Raw genomic sequence first — 14,867 nt, 5'->3', positions numbered from 1 at the left:
CTGGGCCCAGATAGAGGCAGGGGTCAGGGGTAGGGTGGGGGGTAGGAAGAGGATACGGACCCGGGTTAGGGTGAGGGGGAGGGGATCTGAGCCCAGGACTGGTGTATGTCTGTATGTGTGTGAGCGTGAGTGTAGGTGTGCCTGGGTCCAGTTAGAGGCAGGGGTCGGGGGTAGGGTTGGGGGTGGGAAAAGGATACGGACCCGGGGTAGGGTGAGGGGAAAGGGAACTGGGCCCAGGTCCAGGCCTAAGCTGGGTGTGGACTGGTTTGTGTCTGTGTGTACGTGTGTGTTAACTAGGTACTACAACATCCACAACTGACACGGGGGTAACTATTGTCTGCGGGCGACAGTGGGGCATCTACTGGACCAATGTATATAGAGGATTCACAGGTAGGTTTGAGGCTGCCTTTCTGTGTCTCAAGTTCCTAGCTAGTGATTGTAGGCTAGGTCGAAAAGGTATGTCTTGAGGTCTCGCTTGAAGACCTCCGTTGTTTCGGCCCTTCTTAGGCACTCCGGTAGGGTGTTCCAGAGGTTGGGGGCATAGAAACTAAAAGCTGCCTCTCCGTGTTTCTTGGTCCTGGCTTTTGGAACTGTTAAGAGTTCAGTACCTGAGGATCTGAGTGGTCTGTTGGGCATGTACTTAACAAGCATGTTTGAAATATATTCTGGTGAGTGATTGTGGAGAGATTTATAGACTAGTAGTAGTATTTTAAAGTCTATTCTAGAGTTGACTGGTAACCAGTGTAGTGATTTTAAGGCTGGTGTGATGTGTGCCCTTCGTCTAGTCTTAGTGAGGACTCGTGCTGCAGCATTCTGTATCATTTGTAGCTTAGAGATTGCTTTCTTTGGTAGGCCTGATAGTAGAGCATTGCAGTAGTCCAGCCTGCTTGTGATGAAAGCATGCATTAATCTTTCGGTGTCAGCCTGAGAGAGAAAGGGTTGCACCTTGGCAATGTTCCTTAGGTGGTAGAAAGATGTCTTTGTAATATTCTTTATGTGGTTTTCAAAATTAAGATCTGAGTCAAGTATGACACCTAGGTTTTTAGCCTGGCAATTGGTGTCAATTTTCAGAGTTTTTAAGTGCGCAGCTAGTTTCTCTCTTTCAGCTTTTTCTCCAATGATCAGTACTTCTGTTTTGCCCTGGTTTAGTTGGAGGAAATTATGTGACATCCATAAATTTATATCTGTAGTACACTTGACAAGGCAGTCAACCAAGCTGTAGTTACTGGGTGTTACAGAAATATAGAGTTGGGTATCATCTGCGTAGCTATGGTAGCTAATGTTGTGCCTCCTGATGACACTGCCAAGGGGCAGCATGTACAGGCTGAAGAGTAGAGGTCCTAGGATCGATCCTTGGGGCACCCCACAGGTCATTGGGATCTTTCCTGAGCTATAATCACCGAGGGCGACGAAGAAATCCCGGCCGGTTAGATAGGTCTTAAGCCAATTTAGGACTGGACCAGAGAGGCCAACCCACTTTTCCAGTCTTTCGATGAGGATTGCATGATCTATAGTATCAAAGGCTGCACTCAGGTCCAGGAGGACGAGGACAGAAAGCTCTTTGGAGTCAGCATTAATTCTGAGGTCATTTACAACTTTGACTAATGCCGTTTCTGTGCTATGATGGGCGCGGAAGCCGGACTGGAAAAGGTCAAGGGTACAACTTGTAGCTAGGAAATCATTAATCTGTTTGAAAACTATTTTTTCCAGAATTTTACTCAAAAAGGGAAGGTTGGAGATTGGTCTAAAATTGCTAAAAACTGAAGTGTCTAAGTTGTTTTTCTTCAGTACGGGTCTCACCAGAGCAGTTTTAAGTATTGGTGGGAAGACACCTGTAGATAGGGAGTCATTAACAATGGATAAAATGTCATAGGATACAGAGTCAAAAATTGTTTTGAAAAAATCGGTGGGGATGGGATCCAGCAGACATGTGGAGGTTTTGAGTTTGGATACTACTTTCCTCAACATTTCTGTGTCAATCAGTGTAAACAGGCTCATATGTCCATTGCATGGAGGGAGAGGATCTGTAAACGGGATGCATGGCCTTTCCTGGGTGATATTTCTCCTAATATTCATAATCTTATCTCTGAAGTAAGCTGCAAATTCCTCACATTTGGAGGTAGAGAGCAGGTTATCTGGTGTTTTTACGGCAGGGTTTATTAGGCTATCAATTGTTGAGAAGAGCACTCTTGAATTATTTCGATTGATAGATATCAATTTTGAGAAGTGGTCTTTCCTTGCATTTCTTATTGCTTTATTAAAAGCAGAGAGATGATCTTTGAGAATATCATGGTGGACCTGTAGCTTGGTTTTTCGCCATATACGCTCCGAGCTTCTGCAGGTTCTCTTTAGTTGATATGTTTCCTTATTTCGCCATGGAGCTTTATTATTGGTTGTGATCCTTTTCAGTTTAATAGGTGCTACAGAATCCAAGGCTGCCCTTACTCTGGTGTTAAAGGTGGTCGCCAAGTCTTCAATATGTCCTGAGGGCCCCACTTCTGGAGTTGATAAATTGTTTGTGGTCATTATTTCTCTAAAGCTATCGGCTACTGCAGAGGTAAGATAACGTTTTTTGATAAAGCGCTCAGTGCTACTTTTGACTTTAGGAACCAATGCAGTGAAGAAGATACAGAAATGGTCGGAGAGAGCGAGGTCACTAATAGAGGAAACAGTGATAGTCAGGCCCTTAGTAATAACTAGATCAAGGGTGTGGCCGCGGTTGTGGGTTGGCTCAGAGATATGTTGGGTAAAATCCATGGAGTTTAGGAGGTTGATAAAGTCCCTAGCTTTCGAGTCCGCCTCAGTGTCTACGTGTATGTTGAAATCTCCAGTGATGATAATCTTATCATAATTTGTATGGATGATGGACAGGAGTTCTGAAAATTCTGTAGAGAAGGCAGAGCATTGTTTGGGAGGCCTATACACGGTTACTGCCAGAACTGGGGGCTGGCATTTTAGGACAATAGCATGGTATTCAAAAGAGGCGAAATCATCAAAGGAGATGGTCCTGCAGCTGAGGGCATCTGTAGCTATGGTGGCTGTACCTCCACCTTTTTTCCCACTTCTGATAGATTGAAAAAAGCTATAGTTAGGAGGAGAGGCTTCAATGAGGGCTGCTGGTCCATTTATATTTAGCCAGGTTTCAGTTAGGAACATACAGTCTAATTTACGTTCACATATAAGATCATTAATGAGAAAGGTTTTGCTTGGTAGGGACCTGACATTCAGGATCGCCATTGAAATAGCTTCCGGAGAAAAGGGCTGGCTCGCCTGTCTAGTAGGCCTGGATGGTATATTCACTGGGACGGATATCAGGTTTTTTATATTAGATCCACCTGACTGTTTCATTATGGTAATAGGGGTGCGGTGGGAGATAATTCGCTGAATGGCATATATAGGTGGGCAGAATTTTTTTATAGAAGTATAAACGTCGCTATGCCAGGTCTCAGTGAGGGGCAGGGAATCAAGGTCTATGGTGGGGCGCTGGTGAGATGGAGCTGGTGTAGCCCGACCCGCGGGTACAGGAGGTTTATGTTTGGCAGTAGGCTGGTTGAGACGGGTCAGGCTAACCCCACATCAGACGCTGGAGGATCTCAGCGTCAGGTCCATATTCATACTGAGCAGACGGGCACCTGACCTACTAGGATGGAGTCCGTCCCTGGCGAAGAGGTCCGAGTGGTTCCAAAACGTGGTAAAATTATCTATGAACAAATGCTCATATATACACACAGACAAGTAATCAGTCTTGCAATTACCCACAGCTGGGTTGAAAAAAGAAAGAATGAAAAATAATAAATCTCTGCTCCCATCTCGTGGCGGCAATATGGGACTACAGGTCAAATCAATTTTCAAGGTTTTAGTCCTCTAAAAAGATCCTTAGAAAAATACAAATACACACAAATATATCAATAATAACGCAAAATGGTGGCCACCATTGTCATCACCCAAAAGCACACAACCAGGGGAAAGAGCAACAAATAAATAATTACAGTCAAAATTTACAGTCAAGAATTATGAAGAGTGCCATTCTGAGGCAGCCACTTCATAGATATGGCTGAATGCTGAAGTCTTCATTCAGACCATTTGGGGACAGAGAATCTAGTTCATAAATCCAAAACAGCTCACGACGGAGTAGGAGTTGTCTTATATCTCCTCCTCTCCGTGGTGGGCTGACTTGTTCTATGCCAAAAAATCTAAGCGTAGACACGTTGTGGTTGAGTAATCTAAAGTGCACAGCCACGGGGCTTTTTTCGTTGCCATGGCGAATCGAGCTACGATGTTCAGAGATCCTAGTTTTTAGGGCTCGCTCGGTTTTTCCCACATATAATAAAGAACAGGGACATTTTAATGCATAAATAATGTTCGTGGAGGAGCATGTTATGTGTTGCTTGATCTGGTATGGACGACCTGTACGTGGGTGCTTAAACTCTGTGCATCTGGTATTAAAATTACATTGTGCGCAGTTGTTGCAGGGTCTGTTGCATGGTCTTATCTCGTCTAGGAACGTGGGTCTTGGGACCGGAGGAAGGTCCGAGTGTACCATCATCTAGCGTATGTTCGGTGGTCTTTTGAAGATCAGCTTGGGTGGTTGCTTGAAGAGGAGTTTGAGCTTCGGATCGGAGTCGATTATGTGCCAATGTTTCTGTATGGTGTTCGCCAGCTCCTTTCCTACAGGGGAATACTGGGTTAGGCATTTCACACTTGAGTCTTCAGTTTTCTTTTTTACAGTGTTTAAACATTCCAGCTGTGTCATGTTTTCGAACCGCTTGATGGCTGGGTCTACCCATTCTCTGGGGTAGCCTCTTTGTTGGAATCTGTTCTGTAGGTCTGTAGTTTGTGTGTCGTAGTCTGTTTTTCTGCTACAGATTCTCCTCACCCTGTTAAACTGACTAATGGGCAGGCTCTTTTTTAATGGGATGGGGTGGTATGAGTCTGCTTTTAGAAGCGTGTTCCTGTGTGTGGGTTTTCTGTAAAGGTTGGTGTGGAAGATGCCATCCTCAATGGTAATAGATACATCCAAAAAATCAACGGTGTGTTTACTGTATGTGTGGGTGAATTTCAAGTTGTCATTCGCTTGGTTTAACCAACTGAGGAACTCAACCAATTGTTGTTCTGTGCCTGTCCATACTAAAAAAATGTCATCTACAAACCTCTTCCACAGTCCGATGTGCTCCAGTAGAGGGTTGTGGTTTTTGTTGAAAACGGAGTGTTTCTCAAAGAAACCCATGTAGAGGGCGGCGAAGTTACATGACATCTTTGAGCCCATGGAGACTCCTCCCGTTTGTAGATACCGGTCATTCTGGAAGAGGAACATGTTTTTTGTTAGAACCAGTTCTGCCAAAGTCCTGATGCAATCTGTACTGGGTTTGCTGTCTACTGGGCGCTGGTCCATGTAAAAAGACAGGGCCTCTAGGCCTCCTGATTGTGGTACATTGGTGTACAGGGCTACCACATCTATACATGCTAGGATGACCTGGCCATCAGTGAATTGGGAAGATTTTAAGGTCTGTATGAGGTCAATGGAGTCCCTTACATACGAGGGCAGTGTTGTGACAAACGGTTTTAAGAAGGAGTCTACAAAGCCAGAAATGTTCTCTGTTAGTGAACCTATAGAGGACACGACATAGGTCCTCTATAGGTTCACTAACAGAGAACATTTCTGGTTCTCACAAAAAACATGTTCCTCTTCCAGAATGACCGGTATCTACAAACGGGAGGAGTCTCCATGGGCTCAAAGATGTCATGTAACTTCGCCGCCCTCTACATGGGTTTCTTTGAGAAACACTCCGTTTTCAACAAAAACCACAACCCTCTACTGGAGCACATCGGACTGTGGAAGAGGTTTGTAGATGACATTTTTTTAGTATGGACAGGCACAGAACAACAATTGGTTGAGTTCCTCAGTTGGTTAAACCAAGCGAATGACAACTTGAAATTCACCCACACATACAGTAAACACACCGTTGATTTTTTGGATGTATCTATTACCATTGAGGATGGCATCTTCCACACCAACCTTTACAGAAAACCCACACACAGGAACACGCTTCTAAAAGCAGACTCATACCACCCCATCCCATTAAAAAAGAGCCTGCCCATTAGTCAGTTTAACAGGGTGAGGAGAATCTGTAGCAGAAAAACAGACTACGACACACAAACTACAGACCTGCAGAACAGATTCCAACAAAGAGGCTACCCCAGAGAATGGGTAGACCCAGCCATCAAGCGGTTCGAAAACATGACACAGCTGGAATGTTTAAACACTGTAAAAAAGAAAACTGAAGACTCAAGTGTGAAATGCCTAACCCAGTATTCCCCTGTAGGAAAGGAGCTGGCGAACACCATACAGAAACATTGGCACATAATCGACTCCGATCCGAAGCTCAAACTCCTCTTCAAGCAACCACCCAAGCTGATCTTCAAAAGACCACCGAACATACGCTAGATGATGGTACACTCGGACCTTCCTCCGGTCCCAAGACCCACGTTCCTAGACGAGATAAGACCATGCAACAGACCCTGCAACAACTGCGCACAATGTAATTTTAATACCAGATGCACAGAGTTTAAGCACCCACGTACAGGTCGTCCATACCAGATCAAGCAACACATAACATGCTCCTCCACGAACATTATTTATGCATTAAAATGTCCCTGTTCTTTATTATATGTGGGAAAAACCGAGCGAGCCCTAAAAACTAGGATCTCTGAACATCGTAGCTCGATTCGCCATGGCAACGAAAAAAGCCCCGTGGCTGTGCACTTTAGATTACTCAACCACAACGTGTCTACGCTTAGATTTTTTGGCATAGAACAAGTCAGCCCACCACGGAGAGGAGGAGATATAAGACAACTCCTACTCCGTCGTGAGCTGTTTTGGATTTATGAACTAGATTCTCTGTCCCCAAATGGTCTGAATGAAGACTTCAGCATTCAGCCATATCTATGAAGTGGCTGCCTCAGAATGGCACTCTTCATAATTCTTGACTGTAAATTTTGACTGTAATTATTTATTTGTTGCTCTTTCCCCTGGTTGTGTGCTTTTGGGTGATGACAATGGTGGCCACCATTTTGCGTTATTATTGATATATTTGTGTGTATTTGTATTTTTCTAAGGATCTTTTTAGAGGACTAAAACCTTGAAAATTGATTTGACCTGTAGTCCCATATTGCCGCCACGAGATGGCAGCAGAGATTTATTATTTTTCATTCTTTCTTTTTTCAACCCAGCTGTGGGTAATTGCAAGACTGATTACTTGTCTGTGTGTATATATGAGCATTTGTTTGCTACAATGATTCACTTGACAAAGACCCAAGGGTCGAAACGTCGTTATATTGAAATAAATTTCAATTTTTTCTGCATAAACCCTTGCCTTGCCTTGGTCCTCAGTGTTGCGGGTTCTCTACTTTTTCTTTAGGTTGGTGGGAGGAGGCAGCCGCTGTGCTGGTAGAGTGGAGATGAACCACCAGGGAGAGTGGAGAGGTCTGGTCAGAAGGTCTGTCCGGACCATGCGTCCTGCAGCTGTACTGTGTAGACAGTTGGGCTGTGGCTCTGCTCTTTCAACAAGATTGGCTCGTAGTGGTGAAGACCGTCCTGTATGGGTTGTAGTATATTTTTATACGGTATTACATCAATACACTTGGATACTCTCATGTAGTAATCCATTTATTAAGAATAAGGAATAAACTTCAATTCAGTAGGAACTTGGTTAACTTAATTAGTTTATCATCTGGTTGACAACAAATGTCCTGTCCTGAGGCAACATTCCTTTGCCCCTGAGGAACAATAAAGATAACACCTCTGAAGAAGAAGTCAGGAAGTCTACAGTTGATCAAAGCAGGACACAGGAACAACCCAAGACTGCCCCCATGTCCGGAGGGGGGCAGAGCCCAGTGACACCTATTGACCAATTACAAGACTAGTTGTAAATGTACCTCCCTTGTATGCAAATTTGTTTGTCATGTGAGACCTGGCCTGAAGCCAAGGATATAAACCGGCCACCGAGTAAAGAACAGTAGTTCTGCCGAAATTTGACCTGTATGGCGTGCTCAATAAATTTGGTTTAAACTGCATTTTTCTCCAGAAGATTCTTTCCAATTTTTAAACGACATATTGACGACGGGGACGGGACGGCGATTCTAGCTACGTTTGCAAGACCCTCGAAAGACAGCGAGATCAACTCGTGGACCTACCGGCCAGAGGACAGGGGTGAACGAGATTGCGAGTCTTGATCGAGGTAAACTGTCTTGCAAATTATTTAATGCTTACGCCATAAAGAACTTCCAATAAATAAGGAGAATAGATTTAAATTGTGTACGCATTGTTGTGCTGACTTAGTATGGGCATGGTCTTATAAAGACGCATACAAAGCGCAGAGGTTAGAGAAAGACTTGAGCATTCAGAGTGGAGTTCTATGTCTCTAAAGGAAAACCGGTTAAATTAAATGCATAGGATTGCATATATTTGTTAAATGTGAGGTACCAGTATGTAAAGCAGGCTAAACCGGAGTCCTGTATGTCTCGTTTTAAGTACGTTTAGCAGTCTGCTATTTGTCGTGTTTCTTGTAATTGTTTATTGTCTATTGTATATATTTGAGATTGGTTTAATCTTACTTTCTGAATGAATGTTGGAGGAAGAGAGATCCTTTTGTTCTCTCTTCCACGTGTGTGTGTGTGTGCCTACCAGCATCCTTTGTGAGGAGACGGGCTGTGAGAGGTGTGAAAGGAGAGCGTGAGGAGAGCCGTGTGTTGTGGGTTTTGTGCTTTAAAGTTTAAAAGTTGAGATTGTGTGTTTGTTGGTTTTATACATTGTAAGGTTTGAAAGTTGAGTTAATGTAAATAATATTGGCTGATATTTTCTGGTTAATTGTCTTTTGTGGGTGAGGCTGCTCCCCGTACTCTGAGGTGTTAAAATTCCTAGCCCTGATAAACCACAGCTGGCTGTGGGGGGAGGGGGGTCAGTGATACGCGGTCACTGGACAATAGGTTTTTTTCAGCCTTAGGTGAGGTGGGCAGTGACAATACTCTCTCAAGCTTTTTCTTGTTCTTTCGCTCTTTCTCTCTTATTTCTTTCTCTTTCCTGTCTTTAGAAATTAGGGACATATAATTCATCCAGTGGGTCGTGCGGTGTATGGGACGACTGGATTAGATTAGAATAAGTTAATTTTTAAATCCATAAGTGGTTGCTGAATCCGGGCCAGGTGGACACTGATCGAGAAATCGGTTATTCAGCACTCAAACCCTAGCAGCAATCCACTAGTCAATTATAACTTTTATTAATGAAACCTTTCTTCAATCTTCATAAATTGAGAAGGGTGTAGCTTTAGCCAGATTTTAGGGATATTAAGAAATCTTTCATCCTTCTCACCTCTGTTGTCCTATGCCTCCATCTAGTGGCGTTTAGGTTGCAGTGCACGCTGGTTTTGGTTGTGTTGATTCTTTAATTCTGCTGTCCTATGCTGCCATCGCGTGGCCATTGTTAGATATGACCGCTTTTTGGTTGTGTTGATTCAAGTGTAATAGGTGGTTCAATGCTGCCATCGTGTGGCCGTTGTTAGATATGACCGCTTTCTATATTTGTTTGATTATTCGTGTGTTTTATGACAGTTTGACTTTAGAATAATGGATTGTTAATAGCACATTTATTTTTAATTATCATTGCTTGGTGATTAATTGGTTTTTCCCCTTTGAGTCAATCTGTTTACAGTTATATCCGGAAAAGCTTTTGTCCATACCAGCCATCCATCCATCCACCCATCCATCACCTGCTTGAAAAGTAAGCCTGAATTGCTGATTAATGCTCATTAATTGAACTAGACTGATCACCTGATTTAATTGTTTTGAGTGGTTGACCTACATTTAGGGCTTGGTATTTTATGATAAGGTGATTGATTGGTTTGGTTACTTGATTTGATAATAAGGATACATGGTTAGTTCATTAATTGATTAATTCTTCAATATTTTATTGATTACTTGATTAATTATTTATAGTTATTCAACTTTTTATTATTATAAGTATTATATATATAATAATTCTACTTGATACTGGATATAAGTGGTTTTGAGGGTGTTTAATTGTTAAATGGATGTAGATGGTTTGGTGATGAGCTTTGGTTTTGAGTGATTGGTGGTCTGTTGGATATCTGGTTTAAAGGTGTCTTGGTTTTTGATAGAATAAACATCAGTTTAAGCGTTGCTTTAGTAGAGCGATATAGACGTACATACATATATTACGCTTTGCATATTGTGTGTATGGAGTGAAAGGACTGAGTGAACGGACAGTAGGACTCAACTTGCTGACAGGCAAAGTGGTGTGGACATTTCGATGTCTACGTCAAAATATTTTTTATTTTAATTCATTATTTTCTGGCATACAGCGATTAATGAGGGGATTGTCCTCTGGTGCACAATACCCTAAGCTTGCGTCAAACCGGGCTATGTGGTTTTTAATTTGCAAAAATTAAAAGTGCTTAAATGGGACCAATCGCTCCCTGTGCTGAAGACTAGGGTTGAGATTGAGCAAGATTATATCTGGTTAGGAAGTTTTAGTCAGAGCAAGAAGTGTCCTATGTCCGTGAGTGATTGAGTGTTCATTTCTTTATTAATTACATAATTGATAAAGCTTCATTTTATAGTGTTAGATTCTTAAGAGGCTTATAATAGTCTCGAGTCTTTATCGGTCTATCGATCTTCGTAGACTTCAACATGTCATCCGACTTAGACGTTTATGTGTCCATGCTCACACCGGTGGAACAACTCAAACGCGATTATCCAATACTGAAGGGCATCGGTGATATATCTAAAAGCTGGGCACGGCGATGGTCTGACGTGCCACAGCCTTGGCCGTCTACAGGAAGCTTTGATGAAGGACTCATTCAAAACATGCGCGTTCTGGTTGAGGCATACAAAGCTTACCAGAAGACGGGAAGACAAGGTAAGGCTCGAAAAGAAAAAAGAGATACCGAACTTGCAGTCTTGACACTGTTCGGTAAAGCTGGGCGGAGACAGAAAGCAGCTGTGGAGGCGGCAGCTACCGCAGCTCGAACTGAAACAGAGGAGGCCAATGACAAGACGGACATACTGCTGAGTGACATTGATGCGCCGTTCTCCCATACGGCCCCAGTCTTGACCCCGCCTCCTTATGAAGCTCAGACGGAAGCTACTAAGGCTTATCCACAGCTACCCGTGCTAAATTCTGAGGGAAGATATGTAATCAGAGATGATAATGATGATATTATGCAGAAGGGAAATGCCAGGACGACCGTTGTAACTCATCTTGATGTGAAGCGCAAAACCAAGAAATTAGATAAGCATCCGACACCAGCTGAAAAGAAGAAGAAGAAGAAAAGCGGAAAGGGCAGACGTGAAAGTGACAGTGGCTCTTCTGAAGAGGAAGGAGCGGATATTGGAGGATATAGTGAGCGCATTAGACAGATTATGGCACGCGCTGAGAGGAGAGGGAGAAAGGGCCTAGAAACAGACTCTAGTAGCAGTAGTGAAGAAGAGAGCGAGGAGTCTGACTCAGATGATGGTGCGAAGGCCAAGGAACAGGTGAATAAGGAGCTGAGAGATATGGAAAGGGAGTTGGATTCCATTAATGCATCAAAGACTGAACTTGAATCTGAACTGTATGCAGCTAAAAAGGGTGAGGATGTGACTCACTTGGAAGATGCATTGAAGGATCTTGCTGTAGTTCAGTCAGAGATGCAGACACAAACACGTCAGATGCAAAAGGAGCTGGAAAAACATGACCTTCGTCCAAGACCGAGTAAACCTGAGGAGAAAAGTGAATCAGAAGGAAAACGTAAATCAAGAAAGAAGAACAGGAAGAAGACTAAAGGTGACGGGAAGATGTTTCCAGTGGTGGTTAGTGGTGCTCATATGAACTACAAGCCCTGGCAGGCTAGTGACATGTCTGCAATCTTGGATAAACTGCCAATTCTCCAAGATGGCGCTCATCCCTGGACGACAAAGATTGATCAGCTATCACAAGGCATCTCACTCGCCATGGGTGACATTAAGAGGATCTTGTCTTCTGTACTAGGAGTACCGTCAATGGAAGAAATTCTGGAAAAGGCTGGAATAGGAAGATGTGCTCATACAGCGATTTATGATGCTGAACTTTTCGCTGCCAATAGAGGGCGTTTGTGGAGAACCCTGAAGGAGATGTTCCCTACCAATGTACACCCAGACGATATCATTTTCAACGCCTTAGGTGACACAGAGAATCCCAGAGCATATGCGGCACGAGTTTACCAACAGTGGAGAGACCTCATGGGAAACGACCCTGAGGAGCACAAGTTGGAACGCGCTATGCTGCGACTGAAGCTCCAAGAAGGCCTGCCTCAGTCCGTGAGGAGTAAATTGGGGGAAGTGGTTGGTCTTGGGTCTATGGTAAAGAACATCTACATTGATCATATTGCTCATCTAGTGGAGCATTACAGGAAGAAGGAACGGACCCTGAAGGAACAAGATGCTGAGCTGAAGAGGAAACTCACTCAAAGTCAGCTCTTGAATGGAATATGGATAGAAGAGGAGTAGAAACAAGCTGTTGTTTTGCAGAACAACAACGACGACAACAACCAATGATGTAATCTTCACTCCCGTTCCCTGTTTTCCAACAGCCTCAGACAGGGGGAGATTATTAATTCTGAAGAATTCAAAAAAAAAAAAAAAAAAAAGGGTGGGGGTGAAGAGGAAGTTGAACATGTCATTGGCTAGATGTCATCAGCAATTTACAATACAATAAGTATTTCTTACATTTTTAGAATCAATTTTTTTAGGAGAATGATAGCGGTGATAACCTACGTTGTCACCTCTGAGCCTGAGTTCATTACTGAAGTTGAAGTGATGAGGAATATTTTTATTACATCTGTGACATTCTGGAGAAACACTTGTCTCCAGCAGATTACTATAGAAGCAAACTAGTTGAATATGGACTCCAGAGTTACAAAACAAACAAAAACAAAAAGTCATGTGTGTTGAATGGTTATTGATGATTTGATGCTAAGTTCAGTTTATTACAGGAATTTCATAATAGTAGGAGTATTCAGTTATGGTTTCATATAACATCAGTTTAGATAATTGGTTTACAAAGCTGTTTAGTCAATTCAAATAGGTTATGTTTCTCACTTTGATTTAGGAGTTTGTGTTTCAATAGTCAATGAATGGCCATAAGCTGTTCGTTTATGCATTCTACTGTATGAATTTCATTCACATAATGATGATGTGTTTGTGAGGAGTTGGCGTTAGGCCTTCCCCTCTGTCATTAACCTCGGTTTGTGTTGAGTGTTGTTTTACAGGTACCGCGGACCCTGGGGGCCGGGCCCTAGCCATGCCTGGTGTATGCCATCCTGGGGGCTGACGGTCATCTGTTGTCTGTATCTTGTTCTCTTGTTCAATCAAGCTTGAGGGGGTCGTCTACATTTCACCTGTGTTTTTGATTCAGGTGTGTGTACACGTCTCCTTGGTTAGATTGTTCTGTTTTGTAGTAATTTAGGTTTAGTCTATGTCTATAGGATGTTCTGTGTTTTGTGTAGTTCTGTGTTGATGTTTTCAGACTATCCTGGAGTGCATTTAGTGGGCTACCAAGGCGTGGTTGCCCCTCACCAGCACGAAGCTATGAACTGTGTGGAGTCACGGGTGACTTGAGGGTCATTCTTGGACTTTCCTGGAGCGTTCTCCCTGTTTCAGACGGGGTGAGCTTGTCATCTTGCTACGGACATTGCTCTCTGGGTGTCAGGGAGGATTGCGACACCTGGGGGTTTGATGTCTGAAGATTGCTCCAGCATGGGACGAGGAGATGAGACAGCGCTGAGGGCTGTTCTCCTTCGGAGGGGCTAAGTGCTAGTAACCTCTGGCCCCCGATTTGCTTTGTTGCTGTGTGATGATTTGGTTATTTGTATGTGTTTTGGGGATTGTTTGTTATGTTTAATGTTGTTTTGTGTCGAGGCGTTAGGACGCCTCGAAGGGGGGATATGTAGTATATTTTTATAACCAATAAATTTGGTTTAAACTGCATTTTTCTCCAGAAGATTCTTTCCAATTTTTAAACGACAGGGTGTTTATATCTGACTGTGCTGGGTCTGAATCTGCACCGAGGGAGTGTGGAAGAGTGATGGAGGGTATAATACTACTAATGTCCTGGAGGTGGTCTGCGCAGGTGATACACAAATCATGTCATTATATTCACTACTCAGTTACACTGTTACAGTATTATTGTTGTGGAGCCGAGCCGCCCCGGGAGAGACAGGTCCCGTGCTACTGCAGGTGCCGGCGATCAACAATCAAGCGCACCTGCCCTGCCCTCATCAGTCCTCCCAGCTATAAGAAGACGCCGGCACCTGCATTCGTCGCTTAGACGTTCGCTACCTATGTGGTAAACTGCAAGCTTGGCTGACTATAAGCCTACTGAAATCCACATTTGTGACCAGCCGTTGTTTTTTTTCCCCGTCCTGGTTCATTGTCCGCTGAACTAATCCCTTTTCCTGTTTTTTTCCCCAGACCCGACCTTGTCTCTCCCGGGACCTTTCTACACCGACTCCCCGCTCTCCCCGGCTTCCGCGTCTCCTCTCCTCGTCCCTCCCTGGTTCCTCGGGCTTCCACACCGACCCCCTCGCTCCTGGTGCTTCGCCTGCCCCTCTGCTCCACGTCCCATCGCCTCCTCGCCCCTCCCTGGTTCCTGCCTCTCCACCTCGCCTGATCTCGCCCCGGTCCCCAGACCACGCTACCACCAGCCTCTCTCCCTTCGCACGCACATTTCCACACACCTCTCCCATTCCCACTCGCAGACACGCACACAGACACCCCCTGCTGAAGAACATACGCCATTACACCACACACATCGCACCATACATTCCCCCCACTGT

Source organism: Borostomias antarcticus (assembly GCF_949987555.1).
Source record: "Borostomias antarcticus genome assembly, chromosome: 3".
NCBI lineage: Eukaryota > Metazoa > Chordata > Actinopteri > Stomiiformes > Stomiidae > Borostomias > Borostomias antarcticus.
This window is presented reverse-complemented; position numbering follows the sequence as displayed.